This window comes from Aptenodytes patagonicus, chromosome 2, assembly GCF_965638725.1.
Source record: "Aptenodytes patagonicus chromosome 2, bAptPat1.pri.cur, whole genome shotgun sequence".
NCBI classification, from domain to species: domain Eukaryota; kingdom Metazoa; phylum Chordata; class Aves; order Sphenisciformes; family Spheniscidae; genus Aptenodytes; species Aptenodytes patagonicus.
Genome location: NC_134950.1, coordinates 6,393,518 through 6,413,331, shown reverse-complemented (window position 1 = coordinate 6,413,331; position 19,814 = coordinate 6,393,518).

Sequence of the window (19,814 nt, the reverse complement as noted above, 5' to 3'; positions counted from 1 at the left end):
AGAAGCATCTACTCAAACTTTAATTCCGTCCCTTACTTCCCGTCTGCTCAGCACTGGTGAGGCCATACCTGGAGTTCTGTAGGCTCTCCAGTACAAAAGAGACATGGACATAGTGGAGAGAGTCCAGTGAAGGACCACAAAGATGACAAAGGGACTGGAGCATCTCTCCTATGAGGAAAGGTGGAGAGAGCTGGTGGGACTGCTCAGCCTAGAGAAGAGAAGGCTCAGGGGGAATCTCATTAATGCCTATAGATACCTGAAGGGAGGGTGCAAAGAGGATGGAGCCAGGCTCTTTTCTGTGGTTCCCAGTGACAGGACCAGAGGCAATCGGCACAAACTGAAACACAGGAGGTTCCCTCTGAACATCAGGAAGCACTTTTTTACTGTGAGGGTGACCGAGCACTGGCACAGGTTGTCCAGGGAGGTTGTGGCATCTCCATCCTTGGAGATATTAAAAAATTGTTTAGACATGGTCCTAGGCAACCAGGTCTGGGTGGCTCTGCTTGAGCAGGGGAGTTGGACTAGATGACCTCCTGAGTTTCCTTCCAACCTCAAACATTTTATAATTCTGTTATTCTGTGTGAACAAACATTCTCTTTTTTGCAAAACTGGATGGTCTTATTTCTATGTCTTCGTGTACTGTCTTATGAAGGGAAATGTGATAAATTTGTAGAATTATAATTCTCAAGGTAGAGTAGTTTTACCTGGAATAATTAAAAAAAAAAAAAAAAAAAAAAAAGGGAGAGAAATGGAAAAGTAAAATATATCGGCAAAATTAGGTTTTGAGATTAGCAAAATTCAGCTTTTCAAAAAATATTATAGAGGATGACTAAATAATCTGAAAATAAACATTAACTTAATTATGTTTTCTCCTGCTCACGAAAATGTCTTTTGAGGCTTTTCCCAAATTTATTTTCTTCCCCCTTCATTTCCACATTTTTCTGAGTTATTTGCACAACATTCCTTCACTCTCAAAGATTAGACCAGGCTGCTTAAAAAAACAACCAAACAAAAAAGCCCCAAACTCCTATTTGCTCCTAGTTGGCTTTTCGTGGTTGTTTTTTGCTTGTTTTGTTTTGTGTTGTTTTGTTCTGTTTTTATGATCTTGAATAGTTGAAGATGATATCTGTAGAATCTAGGGAATTTTTTAATTAAATATTCTTTTAATTTAAAAAATGCAGCTGTGAGTCCACCATCTCTCTCAATGACTTTCTGTTTAATAATGGTATCTCCTTCCTTTTCAAAAAGTTTAATATTTCGTGGGAATCCGCAAAGACATCGCAGTCAGTAGAAATTGTGATCGGTAAAATTTACTGTCAAATTTATATGATTAAGGAAGTTTTGTTGAAAGATCAGTTTTAAATTGGGTTTTCAAAATAAGTATCCACCCATAACGTGACAACACACTAATTTCAAAATGCTAGAATGGTGGCAAATGTCACTAGATCTATATACTGCTGCCAGCAAGAGTAAGAGCTGGATTAATACTGATGTCTGAACTATGCATGTACACTTAATGCTTGTCCATGAAGAAGATGATTCAGACAATTCACAGAAGGGGTTAAACTGGCTGGAAGCAGGAATACCAGAGACAGAAGGACTCCCTGTAAGGGAGGGAAGTTTCCCTTGCTGGTGAAATTAACAGCTGAAGAATTGCCTTGTAGCCATACTGGACTGCGAGCACTCAGGGCCACTTGGCACTTGGGCAGCAGAGCTGGGCTGGAGGATGGACCCAAGGCTGAGCTGAGGTGCCCTATGCACCGGCTCACAGGATTGGTGCTGGTGCAAGGGCATGTAAGGAATCAGCTCATGACATATCTTTGCAGACTCCTTGTAGAACCGCTTATGGTGGTAAGACTCTCCCCAATGTTCATTAATTTTTTTTATTATTATATTTAAGCACAAACATGTGTTTAATTCACCTCAAGGGGTACCATAAAAATTACCCAGCAACCTAAAGAGAAATGTTTTAATATTCCAACTCATATTTCTTACCTATGTTCACTTTTCTTTGAACACAAAAGTAGCAAAACAACAAGTTCTGCTCTTTTCCTGTTTTGCACATGCTACAAAATAGAAATACAGAGCAGAATGAAATACAGTGCTTTAGTACTCCTGTGGATCTTCTCAAATTTTGTCCTGAAGGCAGACTGCAGGGACATGACGTATGCCACCTCTGCTTGACACTTCCTGAGTTAATTGGACACACACAGCATGAGATTGCATTTATCTTTTGGTATTTGTTCTTCATGAAAGGAACTGGGCAACAATTTGAGGTGAAGAAAACTTATGCTCATGTGCAGAGATAGATACCCCATGTACAGTGCTCGGTGTAAAAAAAGTCTTGGAAGCACATGCATGAGTGGTTTTGCTCAAACTATATCTGGAGAGTTGGGTTTGACCCTGCTTCTATTGTACAAAAGTCAGGACTGGCCAGTACAGAACAGTATATTTTGTCATTGTTTACACTTCCGATTATATGAGTATCCATGATATTAATTACTGTCAAATGCAGCTAATATGAATATTTTGCTTAATATTCAGTTCACAAGGAAGTTAATGTGCCATTCTACTGAGTCTATTGATTTACACAATGTTATTATGATTCTCTGGTGAGATTTGATTAGTGCAGGTAAGTGCAGGGGTAAGGGGATGGATACCGGAGGGGACTCAATTTCTCGGGGAGTTTAAGGTGTGAGAGTGGCATATCTGGGATAGCTTAAACAAATAACTTGTACTGACACAGTAGAGACAAAGTAGTGTAAAACAACAGCCAGCTGGGAATTCAAGTTGCTATTAAACACAGGCAGGTACCACAGTTTGAACTCATTTTACAAAGTTTTCTACAGCATTGCGATGTGCTCACTGTTACAGTTACACACCCCAGTTAGCTAGGCACAGTGGTACAGTCTCAGCTTCAAAATGGTGTACAAACTTAGGAGGTTCACTTTGCCTGATTTAAGCATCCAGAAACTGGCAGCTAGTTCTAAACTTGCTCCTAAGCTTCCTTCTATAGTCAGTGGAGAACAAGAAGTATTTCCTGAAAAAGACATTTCAGATAGACGTCATAAATCACCGTCTGAAGGAAGCTCTCACACTCTCTACTGATTATGTATAGAAACCAAATTAATAGCTTCACCACCTAATTTAGAGATGGCTAAAACGAGATAAGATGAATTCCATGCATTTGAACTGTATCAGTCCTGGATAATTAACCTGAATTAGAAGAGGGCAGAAGTGGACTTTAATTTGTCAGCTCACAGCATATCTTTGAATATTCCTTATGCCATCATGTTTAGGGGTCAGAAGACTCCACAGGAGAGGTAGCTTGTTTAGGAATTGGCTACACTATCCTGTGGCAGACAAATTCATGAACTGACTGCTTTATTGGCATTGCATAGTGTTCATTATTTGGAGGTCCAAAACATCAAAAAGGTTGGGCTTGGTTATCTTTGCATTTTGAAATTTTCTCCTTAGAAAATGATATTTGAACATGTTGGGTAAATTATTCTCTTTTCATTTCAATAAACAGTTAAAAAGAAATAAATACAGAGGCAGCTGCTTATCTGGGACTGAAGACAAGTTTGTATTACATCTTATGCTCTCTGCTGGGTGCCAAACATCTTTCCACATGCTGGTTCATTGTTTAAGAATCTGAACATCTGGCCCAAGATCCAGCCAGACCTTTCCCTGGGGACTGCAAGTATAAGGAGTGATAACCTTCCAATCTTCCACCTCTCATTTCCATACCTCCTAGTTTCTTCCTGTTAAGAAATCGTCTCAGCCTTTTTTTCCTTCTCTTCCCTCTTAGTTTGAACTACATAAACACTAAACACAAAACAATAACTTATAAAGAATTCATATCTATATCATGCCTTGATCCTCATCTGTTTGTCCCCTTGCCTCTCATGGGATGTTTATTTTGGGAAAATACATCAGCTGTGGATTAGACATCTCTCCATGCTGCATAGACTCGTAGCAGAATCCTCCAAAGCATCATTTTCTTTTAACTGTTCCATTCCTGTGCCATGTAGTCACTAAATAATTTGATGCATGGCAAGTCTGAGACCAGATCCTTGTCAAAAATGTGTGCAAAGTTAGAGCAAAAGATGAAGACTGTGAGGTAGCTCCTGAGTTGGTAAAAAATGTCTGAGTCCCTGACCTCGACGGCTTGCAATATCAAAAGGTCTAGTCCAACCTTTTCTACTTGTATTGAAATTTTCACAGCTAAACAGATCCATACTGCAGAAAATGACCATCATCAGATAGGAAGGGAGAAAGCAGAGGTATGTCATCAGACTTTCTATTGTGACTCCTTCAGATTTGGCTTTCTGTCTTATGTAGTTTCCATTCACTATCCACCTAACTTTTTGCAAACCCTACAGCATTTTACAGACAACAATTACTGTTCACCTTTCCAAGGTAACATTGACTTAAATTATTGACACCTTAGTGTTCTAGTTCAACAACTGCCATGTCTGTCTCCTCTGTTTCTAAACCCTGAACAGGTTGAACCTGTATCATAAACCAGGCAAAAAGTACAATTCAAACACTGACTTATCATAAAAAACTTCTGTCAGTGTGCACTCACTTTGACACGTTGCCTTTCTCTTTCTTCTGCCACATAAATCTCTGTGTTGCCCAAAACCTGAAGAGTGTAGAAGAACATAGCAGAGATACACCAGCTAAGGGCAGTAGGCAGTAGTAGGTACTCAAAAAAAGATGTAAGAACAGGGTAAGCATACAGTGATACTTTCTCACAATTATGTTTCCAAGTTACAGCACCCTTTGGCTTAGTGGCTTTCTCAGCCAAAGTATTTATGTAAATCTTTCTGTTCTATATCCTTTGATGGGCTTTATTTCCAAGGAACCATATCACTGAGGTTCAGAAAGAAGAAACGGTGGTGCTAATAGATGAATAGACAGGAAGGAGAAAGGTGGCAAATAAGTAAAGAAAAAACCACAAACATAGGCAGTCCACAGATAAACTGTATCAAGATGAAAATTATGAACTCTCAGAGTTCATTGCATTTACGTGGCAAGGTTTTGGTAGCGGCGGAGAGGAGATGGGGGCTGCAGGGTTGGCCTCTGTGAGAAGACACCAGAAGTTGCCCCCACATCAGATAGAGCCAGTTTTAGCCAGCTTCAAAGGGGAGCCAATCAACTCAATCATTTACCCATTCAAGAAAGGGTAAAAAATGCTGCACAGCAGCTATGAGAAAGGAGTGAGAAAAAGTGAGAGAAACAACTCTGCAGACACCAAAGTCAGTGAAGAAAGAGGGAGAGGAGGTGCTCCAGGCACTGGAGCAGACATTCCCCTGCAGCCCGTGTTGAAGACCAAGGAAGCTGTGGCCTGTGGAGACCCCGTGCCGGAGCAGGCTCCTGGAAGGAGCTGCAGCCTGTGGAGAGAAGCCTGTGCAGGAGCAGGTTTTCTGGCAGGATCTGTGGCCCCTCTGGGGGACCCACGCTAGAGCAGTCTGTTTCTGAAGGACTGCACCCCATGGAAAGGACCCACACTGGAGCAGCTCTTGAAGAACTGCAGCCCGTGGGAAGTACCTACACTGGAGCAGTTCATGAAGGACAGTCTGCTATGGGACGAACCCCATGCTGAAGCAGGGGAAGAGTGTGAGGAGGAGGAAGCGGCAGAGATGAAGTGTTATGAACTGACTGTAACCATTATTCCCCGTCCCCCTGTGCAGCTCGAGGGGGGAAGGGGTAGATGAGTTGGGAGAGAAGTTGAGTGTGTGAAGAAGGGGCAGAGGAGAAGGTGGTTTTAGCTTTGTTCTTATTTCTCACTAACTTACTCTGTTATTAATTGGCAATAAATTAAATTAATCTTCCCAAGTCAAGTCTGGTTTGCCCGTGACAGTAATTGGTGAGTCATCTCCCTGTCCTTATCTTGACCCATGAGCTTTTTCATTGTATATTTTCCCTCTGTGCTGCTAGAAGGTGGAGTGATAGAGCAGCTTGGTGGGCACCTGGCAGACAGCCCAGGTCAACCTAAACCACAGAGTTATTAACATAACAGGGTTATGCTAATAACTTGCCCATTTTGCAAGTCCAGATCCAACTTTCCTTGCTGAAGACTCCTGTGGAAGGGAATTAAAGAAATTAGTAAATATTACCCTTTATAATTCTGTTAAGGTATATGGCTACAAAGAAACCAAAAAGTTACCATGCATTTCCCAGAGATTCCCTTCCCTTTTTTAGTCTACTACTTTTTAAGTCATTTTGGACAGACAATTTGAGAAAGTTTTTTTGGACTTTGAAAGAAGTAAAACCTTAACTAGAAACTCTAATGGAGTTGTTTATTTCAGACTGAAAATTCAATATTTTTGGCTCCCAGTCCTGTTCTCTACTTCATAGAACACAATTCTCTTTCTTTCTCAGCTTACAAAGAAGATTCATGTCTTAGAAAGCCATAATCATCCACTTTAAAAAATAAAAATAGAAAGAAAGAAAACCCGCCTAATGAATATAAATGCAAAAGACACTGGATTGCCAGATGAGTGAATTTGCTAATTCAGTATGTACATCTCTCCAGGCACTCTCTTTTATAGAGAAATTAATTCACTCCTTGTTCACTCTTTGGATAATCTGTTGGTCTATACAGTTGACTGCACTGCAAGGTAAAGATAGTTGGTAACATCCTGCAAACACTGGAAGACACAGTCTTGCTTTCCTCTTCTGCATGAAGGATCAAGTTTCAAACATTGAATTCTTTGGAGAATCTCCTCATAAAGCAATATGCTTCTAAAGCAGAAGTATGGCTTTTCTAAGTATATGATCACTGTACCTTGACATGTATAATCTCTTAAATGTCAGAATAAACTTAGCCACAACGACACTGAGTTTCTTGGCATCAGCAGGAACATAGGTCAATGCTGTGCATTTTTTTAACAACAAAAACTCTTGAACAGTTTTTAGGGGCCTTCTTCAATGTTTATAGAGTATGCAGATTCCCAGCTCTGGCATACCTTTCTCTCTTAGACAGGTTTTCTGTAACACATTCTTATCTGAGTTCAAAATAATAACCATAAAATATTCCAGAAAAATTATGCACAATGGGGATATCAAAGCTAAATTCCCTTGTTCCCTCTTGCCTTACAATATATTTATTTGTTTATTCTCTGACACGTTCTCCTATACACTTGAATGGAAATGTTTATTTTCTAGATTTATTAGTGTTTTCCAAGTAATTTCCTTTTTTTTTTTTTTCTTTTTGTAGCTGACACGCTGTCACATGCACTCTTCATCTGGTACATCAGTCAGTTCCTGAGGCAATGAACATCCGCCAGGTTGTATTTGGCAAGTGGAAGTGGTGAGCTCACACATCGGTGTGGATCCCAAGCAGGAACTTCCTCTCACTGAACTGCATCAAAAAGGGACAGATTTTCAAATGAATCAAATCAATACATATAAGCTTCTAGATCAGATCTTTAGCTGAAGGGTCCAAGCAATCAAGGTGTCTAAATCACCATCACAGAGGTTAATCCATGACACAGACAAAATAACATAGTTTCAGTGAACTCACCAGGAGGGATCATCACGTTCGTCCTCCTGATTTAACTGTATTAACATAAATAAATTATATCCAGACTCCCTAGGACAAATCCATTTGTTTACAGGCATTTTCAAGATTAAATTATTCCAGGCACCATTAATATGACTAAAATTGCAGATAGTATCACTTTAATTTATCTAAACCTGATTATTGTATTTTTTGGGGACAAAAGACAAAGACAAAATGAGCAAACAAAGAAAAATACAATCAAAAGACAAGGAAATAAAGTTGTACGTAAATTCTACATTTTAGCTTCAAATTGCAGTTCTACTATGATAGAACTTTTAATTCACCTCCTCAAGTTGAAAGTTTCCCAGATGTTAAGAGTTACATCCACACAGGTGGCAAGGATCACTTCAATTTTGGCAGAGCTGTATGCCTCTAAACTGATAAGGATCCAGACACTAGGTTTTCCTTTTTTTTCCCCCTTTAAAATCCTTGAGGGATGCAGCAATTTAGAAATATTTTGATAATGTCTGAAACTGCCTCTGAAAGGACAGATTGCATGAAAAGGGTGTCATCTGCTCTCTTTTTCAATTTTTACTCTATGAAGGCAGCAAAACCACCCACATATTTTTCTAACACCTGAGTGGTTATAGCACTCTGATTTAATTCCAGCCTCATCTCAAAGGGTTTCAGATTTAAAATTCTCCATTGCCAGGAATATATCCTAACTGCTGGCTTATAAGTTTTTCAAAGACAGCACATACTTCAGCCCTTCAGCTACTGCTATGTTATTCTGCAGAAAATAATTTGGATATGGTGGCGAGAATATAGAAATAAAGAAATGTTCTCTGTCTTTAAGTGATTAAAATAGTCACTTGAATATGAAAAGTCTGGGGTTTTAATCCATACGCCCAGAACTCGTTTCATCCTGCTCTTTTTATTTATTTATTTAAAGTTTTCATTCATTTCTAAAGTAACAAAGATTAGAACTATCTGTCAGTTTGTTAAATTTTAAGCTCTGCTGCCAAATCATACTTTTAATGAAAAATAGCATCTGAGTAAAAGGAAGAGACCAAAATTCAAGTGCCTTCTTGAAAAAAAAAAGACAGTAATCTTAGATTTCTTTGTTTTGGCCTCTTTGTCAGACAGTAGGCACATTTTGGCTAAAGAATTAATGAACAGCTTTGACACAACTCTGTAATGAGTGCTGCTTCTTGCCTTACAGGAGAAAAGAGGATCGGGAGGGAAGCAAGGGTACTATGTCATTTAGAGAACATCCTGGGAAGTGCTGGTGTTAAAATGCTAATCTAAAAATAGAGGGCAGAAGCTCTTAGAAAAACACACCTGACGTGTTTAGGTGATCTACCAAATAATTATTTATATTCTATCAAGTGAATAAGCAATATAAGCTAGAGAAGCTGTTTGCAGGAGAGAAGTCAGAGCAGTTTTTCCTCTGCTTGAAAGCTGAGACACTTGGATACGTCAAGGCATACTCCTTTTCTCAATGCTTCATTCATTTTTTTCTTTACAACAACATAAATTAAACAGGAAGGTAATAAAACTCTGTTCTTCCTTCTTAGATCTCACAGCAGACTACAGACTGCTAGCAAGAACATGCTTCAGGAAGGAAGTGATACCATTTTGAATATCTGAAGTGAAGGGAATAAAATGTTGATCTACTTCATCTGAAGACAGTGTTCTAAGTACCTGTCTATTGCATGAAAAGTTAGTTGCTTCTTTTAACATGGATTAACGTAAGTGGAGGTCTTTCTTTGCTATATTTTGGATGGATTAGAATCCAGTAGTTTTGACGTGAAGGCTTTTGGATGAGACACAAAGGGAGGGACTCAGTCTGAATCCCTAAATTTGGGTATCTGTAAAGGCACTAGGTGTATCTAAACTCCATTTCAGTCAGTGGATATCGTGTCAGTATGGTGCAGGTTGAAAATCCATTCAGATATTGAGATAACATGGGCTCAGTTCTGTTATCTGAACATAGGCATCTGGTGGCATTTAACGTGCCCTCACAAATCTGCAACATCTGCACAGGACTCACAGATCCGACACAGAAAGTTTAAGAGACCCACACCCTTCCAGATCAGACTTTGGGGATCAGATAAGATGCATAGGGAATCTCAAATGGCATTAGACGTGTTTAGTATATTAATCATGTCCTGTCTGTCTACCTTTGGGTGATCTGAATAGCTCACTAAGCACTACTGATAGTAGTAATACAATAAAAGCCCACACAGACACAGACAGGTAGATCAGCCATTCATCTGCTTAAAGATATGCATCCAGTACCTTATAAGATACTATATATCCTGGCTGGCCTCCAGCTGCTGTTGCAGAAGGACATAATTCTTCTGTAGGTATTGAACATTATCTTCCAGCTCAATGTAAATGTCTTAAATACCCAAAGGTACCTTTAGCAACACATGAATCCTACATTTAGGCAATTGAACTGAGAATCTACACTGAAACTGAGTCACCTCTTGTTACAGTAGTTTGAGTGGGCTAAGAACAAAAAATCCTAAATTTCTCTTAGAAACAGAATGTTCCGCAAGAACCTTGAAATGAAAGTACAAAGGAAGAAACAAACAAATGAAGAAATAACTCCAGCATTAGGTGAGGATTATAACAATTTGAAGGGTTGTACAATTTTAAGAAAAGTACAGTTTTAAGGATCATAATTTTGTACTTGGCTATCTAATTCTTTAATTGCAAATTCTCTGAAGCAGGCTGTTATTATGCCTGAATATTACCTAGCATGGTGTTGCTCTTAGATGCAGGCTCTGTGCTTTTTCATAATAGAAACAGTGAATAACAATAACAAATGTACAAACTGCTAGAGAACATAGCCCACTGCCTAGTAATTAGCTTGTATATATATATTATCCACATGGTGTCAATGCCAAAAGCTCATGTATTAAAGTTTAGAAAATATTGTCCTGGTTGTGCCAACAAATTCCCAAACCTGAGGCCAATTTCTTTGAAGAGGCATCTTTCTGGGTCAGAATTCAAGACACGTGTCTGCACACATTTCAGTATCCGGGTTTAGGTATAGTGTCTGTTGGGAAGACAACCCCATCTCTTCAAAGTACACAATTTTATTGTTGTGGAGACATACCTTGTCACAGTGCTAGCCATGGACTGATCATAAATATTTATGCTTTCAGCAAATGGAACAGCCGTGCCAATAAATACTGGTGTTTCATCTTATCTTTCAATATTTCATGAGTAGTATGCAAAAGCTGGATTGTGCTGTGACAGGTAAGACAATTCTCTTGAGCAGCATTGGCTTGGAATTCAGAACCATGGAAAGCTCAAAAAAAATCACAATCATATTGTTTTAATGTTTCCATTTCATAATCATTATCCTGTGTCATCAGGCTTGCAAGAGGAGATGTTCTAACTGGTCAGGACGTACTCTGGCTTTTTCAATGACTAACTACAGGCAATGAAAAGAGCTCATTTTTCCACAAACAAGAAATGACAAAGCATTTTAAGGTTAAAAAGGCTTTGTGTTTGGGCTTTTTTTTTTTTTTTTTTTTTTTTTTTTTAAGACTGTTTCTAATAATCAGGACAGAATGGAAGTCCTTTCAGGTTACAGAACATGCATCTCTCAAATATATTCCTTTAGAGTTACACCTAACAGGGTTTGTGCTGCCACTCTACACATTAGAAGTATAGTTTTCAGGAAAATATTATGATCACACAGCTAAGGGTAGACCTCTGTGTTTATATATACAGGCATCCACGTCTAAAATCCTTCCCAGACTCATTTATATGTTCAAAGGCACAGTGCCATAATATGATATTTTCATAATATTATAAAGGATTCAGTAGCCTCCCACCCCTAAGCTTTCCTTGATGTAGCAAGGAGATTTTCAGACTAATGGAGGTAGACAAGGATAGCACAGTAAGGCTTGGACAGCAAAACTCTGAAGTTTATTTTATTGTAAAGTGATCCTCTTATATTTGCCATAGGGTTTATTTTAAATGCCGCTGGGGTCAAGGTTGTGCTTCTACCACCTTCTGTGAATCAAGGTTGAGAGGCAAGTTTGATTACTACTAACATTGCAATAGGAAAAGTACTAGACTTTAAGATTACTTGTATTGACAGTTATATTGTTGGTGGGCCAGAAATCATGAGCAGCACATGAAAGAGTTCATTAATGGAGGATGAGAGTTCTCTTTTGGGGTAAGGGGTGAAAGCCAGCTAGAATACAAATCTCTTGATACAACTCAGTCACTCAAAACACTTCCAGTTTCACATTTCTTAGCATGCTGTAATTTTTTTGGTCTTCCCTACAGTGAAGAAAAGCAGGAATACATTATTCCAAGACCAAATGGAGATCAGAAATGGTTTGATCTCTACTTCCTTTTCAATGCACTAAAAGTAAAACTGATGCCTGCAATGATATTTAGCATCCGTCTGGAAGCTTGTTTCAACTACACCAAGATACCTGAGTTGCCTGTCACCTGTATGTTATCTCTAAGCTGCAAATGGTTCTTTATGTTGCTAATTTATTTATGTACAAAACACACAAGATTAGTCCAAACTTCTTGTGCAGTAAGGAAGTGGAGCCACCCTAAAAATGGGTCCCTGGACTATTTCTGTCTCCATGTATGGAGATGTCTATATATGAAAGCAAATATAGGGCTGCAGAAAAGTTTCTAATGTTATTAGACAAGTTGCACAGTAGCTGGCAGAATTTCCAGTCTCAAGACAAGGAACGTGACAGTGATTTGCAAATACATTGCAGAAAGACTTGTTGGGGACAGTCAGAAGGGAAAGTAATTCTATATCAATTTTCAGCAGAACTTCTTGGCTCTGAGCAGTGGCTGCAGATTGAGCCTAATGCCTTGCAACATAGCTGGTCAATGGGTATGACCTGTAATGTGATGTAAAACCCAAGCCTAGTAGTAGTATATATACAATTACATCTATTTTTACACAAAACCTGAGAGAAAAGAACCTTAAACTTGACTGTGATCTTCTATGAAGAATGCCATTATATGCTTAATGAAAAGTGGTGTTTATATATTGTAAGTAATAACAAAGAAGAAATGGTTACAAAATTAATAAAGAGATAAGAGAGAATATTACATGTACATATATATTTATATACATACACACATATATGCATATACAAAGAACCTAGTTTCATCCTGTATCATGTTCTGTCCATAATTCAGGTGCATGCATTGAAACAAAAACTTTCAGCTGATGATTTATCACCTCTATATTATACACTTGGACAAATTGCTCTTTGGTTCCTGTATTACTCCATTGCCTACAGAGCAAAGATGCAACTAGGTCAGCTTAGATGGTTAACTTTAATATGATTCATTGCTCAAAATGAATTAGCCTCATTGGACTTACATCCTGAAGACAATAAGAACATTATGAAGGCATGGACAGCTGCAATGGGCTCTGAAGTGCTGGAGCTCTGCAGTGGGCACAAGCACAGTGGTACCATGATGCTTGATCTGCCTGACCAGTGGTTCTCTCATAGGCCAAGGAATACTACCTTCTCCCTCGGTCCCTTGACTGCAAAAACGCTTTTGACTCATGTGGTATGGGTTAAAAAAAAAGGTTTTGCTTGACATGTCGCATTAAAATACCCCTTAATCACCTGTGAAATTGATGGCATTATCGGTATCTTTTGTCAGCTTCTCACTCTGTTATTTGTCACATTCGGCAATTTTTCATGTCAAGTCCAGCACCTTCCCATGTCCTGTTTGTTTAGCTTAACCTCAGGTCAGGACCTAGTCAGCAGCCTAATCATTTGCCTGCAGCCTGAACAAAGAAGTAATCAAATCTGAGGTTACAGGCACTGACCATCTCCAGAATGGATATTCTTTATTGCCTTCAAATTCTGGGTTGATGCATATGAGACATAAATGAGGAAAAAGTGTTTAGCTTTTCCTAAAGAGGTAGATGAATGGAGCTCAGTAATTCTCATATCCGTACTGTGGTGAGTGTGAACATAAAACCCGCTACAGAGCTTTAATGCATTTTGCCAACAGCAGCAGTTACTACAGGTGCCTTATAACTTGTAGATGAGTCACATTCTTGCAAATTGCTAGAATTGTAGGAATGTACTTAATTCAACGCCCATCTCATACATTTTATGTGTTTGCTTGAGTTGGAACATTCTGTCTTCAGCTCTTATAGCATGGATTTTGCTTGCAGAATCTTGGGAAGCAATGTACAATTTGGGCAGATACTAGAAAAAAAGAAAAAAAAAAATCCTCTAACAGAATTATTCTACTGAAGTATCTGTCTTTGGATCATATAGCTTGCAAACCATCAGTCTTTGGATATTAAAGTGCATTGTTTGTTCTTAAGAAATTCCCAAGTTATTTGACTTTTTCTCAGAATCTAAGGCTCAGAAAGACAATTTACAGTTCACCTTTTATATTACAAAGAATACAAATAGATTATTTTGATTAAACTTAAGATCTTAAAGCATAATAGGACCTTCATTTAGAAATAAGAAGCATTTACAAGATAATTCTGGACAGCCAATGTTATCTTTTATTTTCTTTTTTTTTTCCTGTCTCAACTTTCTTGAAGGTCATATTTGCATAACAGTTCAGATTGCCCATTCATCCAAAAAAAAATAGATTTCAGTCGGGTTGGAGATGCGCATACTGACACCAGAAATTTCTACACATCTTAGAGAAATATTAGTCAGATTTATTTCTTCACTTTTAAAATTGCATTGATATTTATTACAGTGTGTAATGACTGAATTATATGGTTGATTGTTTCCAGGTATTAGTGCAATATGAATATATTAGTAGTCACTTTCTTACTGCAATAAAGTACAAAAGCAAATGATATAAAACAGATTGAAATGGTGCAATATGTATTTACAACATCCTATAAATTAACGCCCAGCAAGTATGGAAAATATAGAGTAGTATGCAATGCTTCTTAACCTTGTTTCAACAATTGTGAAGGGCAGTTCTGCCCTAGCTTTTCAGTGACTGAGAAAATACGTAAGGAAAGCTAATAGGCAGTTTTGTTTCTGTGCTCATAAAAAGCTTTGTTATGATAGATTAGGAACTTTATATTGTATCCTTGCTCTGTTCAATAACACTCATTTGGTCAATTTATCATTGAAATTAAATGGTTCAGACAGAAGAGAAAAAAGGAAGTGCAAAAGAAATGTATGTTACAGTGGAAAGAAAATGCCTTACCAAGTCTCTGAAAGTGTGAAAGATACTGATTTCTTTTAGGAGGTTTGTCATCACTTTTTATGCTTTAAAACAAGATAGTTCAAAGAATTATTTTTGTGACAGCACAAAAGAAATCTAAGCTTTTAAATTCTAAATAGAGATGTGAAAACTAATCGCATTAATTGATCTCTAATTTGATGTCTCTATCCACCAATGGGACCATTGCTATAATGGATCAGTCACAAGAACCATCGTGTTTCTATGATCTTGTCTTTAAGTATGATGAGTTCCACCTTTTTCAAGATGAAATTTGTGACATTTTTCACAAGAGGAATATGCATTAGTCTGGCCCTGTAAAACTCACATCAAAGTATTCTGCACTCTACTTCCTGTGAAAAAGTTGTCGTTGCTTTTTTTTTTTAAATTATTTTGAAATTGTCATTTTGTAACACTATCAAATATCCTCCTCATACATTGGTAGACATGTGGAACAGATCTTCTTTATCAGCCTTTTCTGGATCATTCTTTATTTTAAATTTTTGATGATGTTGTTTCTGTGTTGTTGGTTTTATTATTATTCTCTGCCTCATGGGTCCTTTGTTTCATTTTGTAAGCAATTCCAGACTTTTCAGTCCCTTCTTTCTGAGAAACTTCTGGGTCAATTTTAGCTACTGTTCTCTTCTGAGATCCCTCTAATTCTGGAATACAGTTTAAAGATTTGCTTCCTTCAGTCAGCTGTATCAGAGCACTCTGAAAAAAGGGGGTTATTCAGCATCTGAACTATTCTTATAGCATACTGTTTGCTGGTGACATGAAAATCACCTAAGTGAAAAGTAAATAAATGCCAAATCTGCAAATGAAGTTGGGTGAACTGAGCTGGATTGTCTAGTAAACTAGACACATTAAAAAAAATGTTATCATATATACTATAACTACTTTACTATAAGACAACTTATCCATCCAGTAGAAAGTAATACGAGCTTATTTACATGTGAGGGAGAGTTCATCACTGAAAGAAGTTGTTTGGAAAAGGATTCAGGTGTTATAAGTAAGAAAAATATGTGTGGTGGTTTTGACCCTTGTGTCCTGGTTTCGGCTAGGATAGAGTTAATTTTCTTCCTAGTAGCTGGTACAGTGCTGTGTTTTGGATTTAGGACAAGAACAATGTTGATAACACACCGATGTTTTAGTTGTTGCTGAGCAGTGCTTACACTAGTCAAGGACTTTTCAACTTCCCATGCTCTACTGACTGAGAAGGCTGGAGGTGCACAAGAAGCTGGGAGGGGGCACAGCCAGGACAGCTGACCCAAACTGGCCAAAGGGATATTCCATACCATGTGACGTCATGCTCAGTACATAAACTGGGGGAAGTTGGCCGGGGAGCCATGACCACTACTCAGGGACTGGCTGGGCATCGGTTGGCAGGTGGTGAGCAATTGCATTGTGCATCACTTGTTTTGTATATTCTTTTATCATCATTGATATTATCATTATTTTTCCTTCCTTTTCTGTCCTATTAAACTGTCTTTATCTCAACCCACAAATTTTACTCTCTTTTTCTTCTGATTATCTCCCCCATTCTACTGGAATGGCTGGGGGAATGGCTGTGTGGTGTTTAGCTGCCTGCTGGGTTAAACCACAACACTTTGGCTGGACACCAGGTGCCCACTAGGCCGCTCTATCACTCCCCTCCGCAGCTGGACAGGGGGAGAGAATATAACGAAAGGCTCGTGTGTCGAGATAAGGACAGGGAGAGATCACTCACCAATTACCGTCATGGACATAACAGACTCGACTTGGGGAAAAATTAATTTAATTTATTGCCAATCAAATCAGAGTAGGGTAATGAGAAATAAAACTAAATCTTAAAACACCTTCCCCCCACCCCTCCCTTATTCCCAGCCTCTACTTCACTCCTGAATTCTCCACCTCCTCCCCCCGCAATGGCACAGGGGGATGGGGAACGGGGGTTGCGGTCAGTTCATCACACGTTGTTTCTGCTCCTCCTTCCTCCTCAGGGGGAGGACTCCTCACACTCTTGCCCTGCTCCAGCATGGGGTCCCTCCCATGGAAGAAAGTCCTCCATGAACTTTTTCAATGTGGGTCCTTCCCATGGGCTGCAGTTCTTCACAAACTGCTCCAGCGTGGGTCCCTTCCATGGGGTCACAAGTCCTGCCAGAAAACCTGCTCCAGCATGGGCTCCTCTCTCTCCACAGGTCCACAGGTCCTGCCAGGAGCCTGTTCCAGCACAGGCTTCCCATGGGGTCACAGCTGCCTTTGGGCATCCACCTGCTCCAGCGTGGGGTCCTCCACGGGCTGCAGGTGGATATCTGCTCCACCATGGACCTCCATGAGCTGCAGGGGAACAGCCTGCCTCACCATGGTCTTCACCACGGGCTGCAGGGGAATCTCTGCTCTGGCGCCTGGATCACCTCCTCCCCCTCCTTCTTCACTGACCTTGGTGTCTGCAGGGCTGTTTCTTTCACATATTCTCACTCCTCTCTCTGCTGCTGTTGTTCTGCCATTTTTTTTCCCCTTCTTAAATATGTTATCCCAGAGGCACTACCACCGTTGCTGATGGGATCAGCCTTGGCCAGCAGCAGGTCCGACTTGGAGCCAGCTGGCATTGGCTGTATCAGACATGGGGGAAGCTTCTGGCAGCTTCTCACAGAAGCCACCCCTGTAGCCCCCCCACTACCAAAACCGTGCCACGCAAACCCAATAAAATGTGACATAATTTTTTTGAGTGATGAGTATTCCAATGCATACAGATTTCTGTTTTATTGCTTATTTATAATATTAGATCTGAAAAGGGGTGTGTGGTGGATTAACCTTGGCTAAGGGCCAAATCTCACCCAGCTGCTCTTTCACTCCCCCTCCTCAACAGGACGGGGGACAAAATAGGATGAAATAGCTTGTGGGTCAAGATAAAGAATCATAGAAACATAGAATCATTAAGGTTGGAAAAGACCTCTAAGATCATCGAGTCCAACTGTCAACCCAACACCACCAGACCCACTAAACCATGTCCCTAACCAACACATCTACACATCTTTTAAATACCTCCAAGGATGGGGACTCAACCACTTCCCTGGGCAGCTGGTCCAATGTTTAACCACTCTTTCAGTAAAGAAATTTTTCCTCATGTCCAATCTAAACCTCCCCTGGAGCAACAAGAGGCCATTTCCTCTCGTCCTATCATTTGTTACTTGGGAGAAGAGACCGACACCCACCTCGCTACAACCTCCTTTCAGGGAGTTGTAGAGAGCGATGAGGTCTCCCCTCAGCCTCCTTTTCTGCAGGCTAAACAACCCCAGTTCCCTCAGCCGCTCCTCATCAGACTTGTTCTCCAGACCCCTCACCAGCCTCGTTGCCCTTCTCTGGACACGCTCCAGCACCTCAATGTCCTTCTTGTAGTGAGGGGCCCAGGACAAGACAAGACAAGGACATCACTTACCAGTTATCACAGGCAAAAAGGACTTGACTTGGGGAAAACTAATTTCACTTGTTGACAATTAAAATATATTCAGGTAGTGAGAAACAAACATTAAAACAAACTTCGCCCTCCCTCTTTCCCAGGCCCACCTTCACCCCTTTACTCCCGACTCCTCTCCCCACGAGGGGCACAGGGGGTGGGGAGGGGGGTTGCGGTCAGTCCATCACAGCCCCTCGCGGCCGCTCCTCCCTCCTCACACCTCTCCCTGCTCCAGCGCGGGCCCTTCCCCGGGCTGCAGCCCTTCAGGGACAACCTGCTCCCGCCTGGGCTCTCCACGGCCGCGGCTCCTGCAGGAAATATCCCCCTGCTGCGGCCTGGGGCCCTCCCCGGGCTGCAGGGTGGGTCTCTGCTCCAGCGGGGTCTCTCCAGGGCCGCAGGGGATCCCTGCTCCGGGCCTGCAGCACCTCCCGCCCTCCTCCTCCTCTGACTTTTGTGTTTGCAGGATTGTTTCTCACACATTTTCTCCTTTACTCCTCACTGTGCCTGTGTGGTGTTTTACTCTTCCTCAACCGTGTTTTCACAGAGGCTCCACTAGACTTGGAAGAGAAATAAAATCCCTATTTTACTTTTAAAGCAGGTGTACCTGATAAATGCACCTAGGGATTTGCAAAGGAATATTCTCCACAATAAGCTCGTGATGGAGGTTGCAGTGAAGTTGAAATAAAAAGCTTAGTTATGGTACACAGGAATAAGAAAACTGTGTCTTCACTTCTGAAGTTTTTGTTTTGTTTTTTCATTCTGTAAAAGACTGGGGGACTGGTTAATCTTACAACAGTATGTGTAAGACTGGAGGTCAGGTTTTCAAAAAAGTACAGAGTCTACGTCAGAAGTGTGAAAAATTACAGAATGCCTTGCTTTAAACTGGAAAAACAAAAGAAGATTGAAAGTTAACTTGCTTATAGTGTAGAGTTATCTTCATGGACAGAAAATCACAAGTAATAAAGACCACCTCACCGTAGTGGAGAAAGTCATAACAAGAACCAAAAACTAGAAGCTAAAGTCAGAAAAAAATTCCGTGAGAAGTTAACTTCTTAACAGTAAAGGTGGTTAAGTATTGAAACAGGCTACTAAAGCAAATGAGATAATTTCCATGGCTTCTGTCTTCAGATGAAAAATGGGATGACTTTCTGAAATATTTCCTTTAACCAAGCTCAAGTTATTGGGCTATGGGTTGAAATATATGCAATCCAAGAGTACTTTTTTGCTTTAAAGACTCTGAATTGTCTTTCAGTAAAAAAAAAAAAATTCAGCAAAATGATATTTTTCATGGAAAACATTTCTTTCCTCAAAAATAAGTGATTTATTAATATGTTTTTCATTGTTTGCAATGAATTTAATACTGAAAAAAGTAGGTGCAACTAAGGTTTGAATCAGCTCTCTAAGGAAGTCAGTATCTTTGTCCTTCACCGTAAATAGCCTCAGTTAATCTGATTTGCTCTTAGAGATTCAAAAGAGGTTTGTAGTTGACACTGTCTATTCTTTTCTGTTCTTCTTGAACTTCTCTATTTTTGATTGCTTCTAAGACCCACAAGGCCTTGTCAGATCACCTTATATGCTGGAGCTGTGTTACTATTATACTAGTTAAGGGAATTATTGATGTTTTTTTAACAGCAC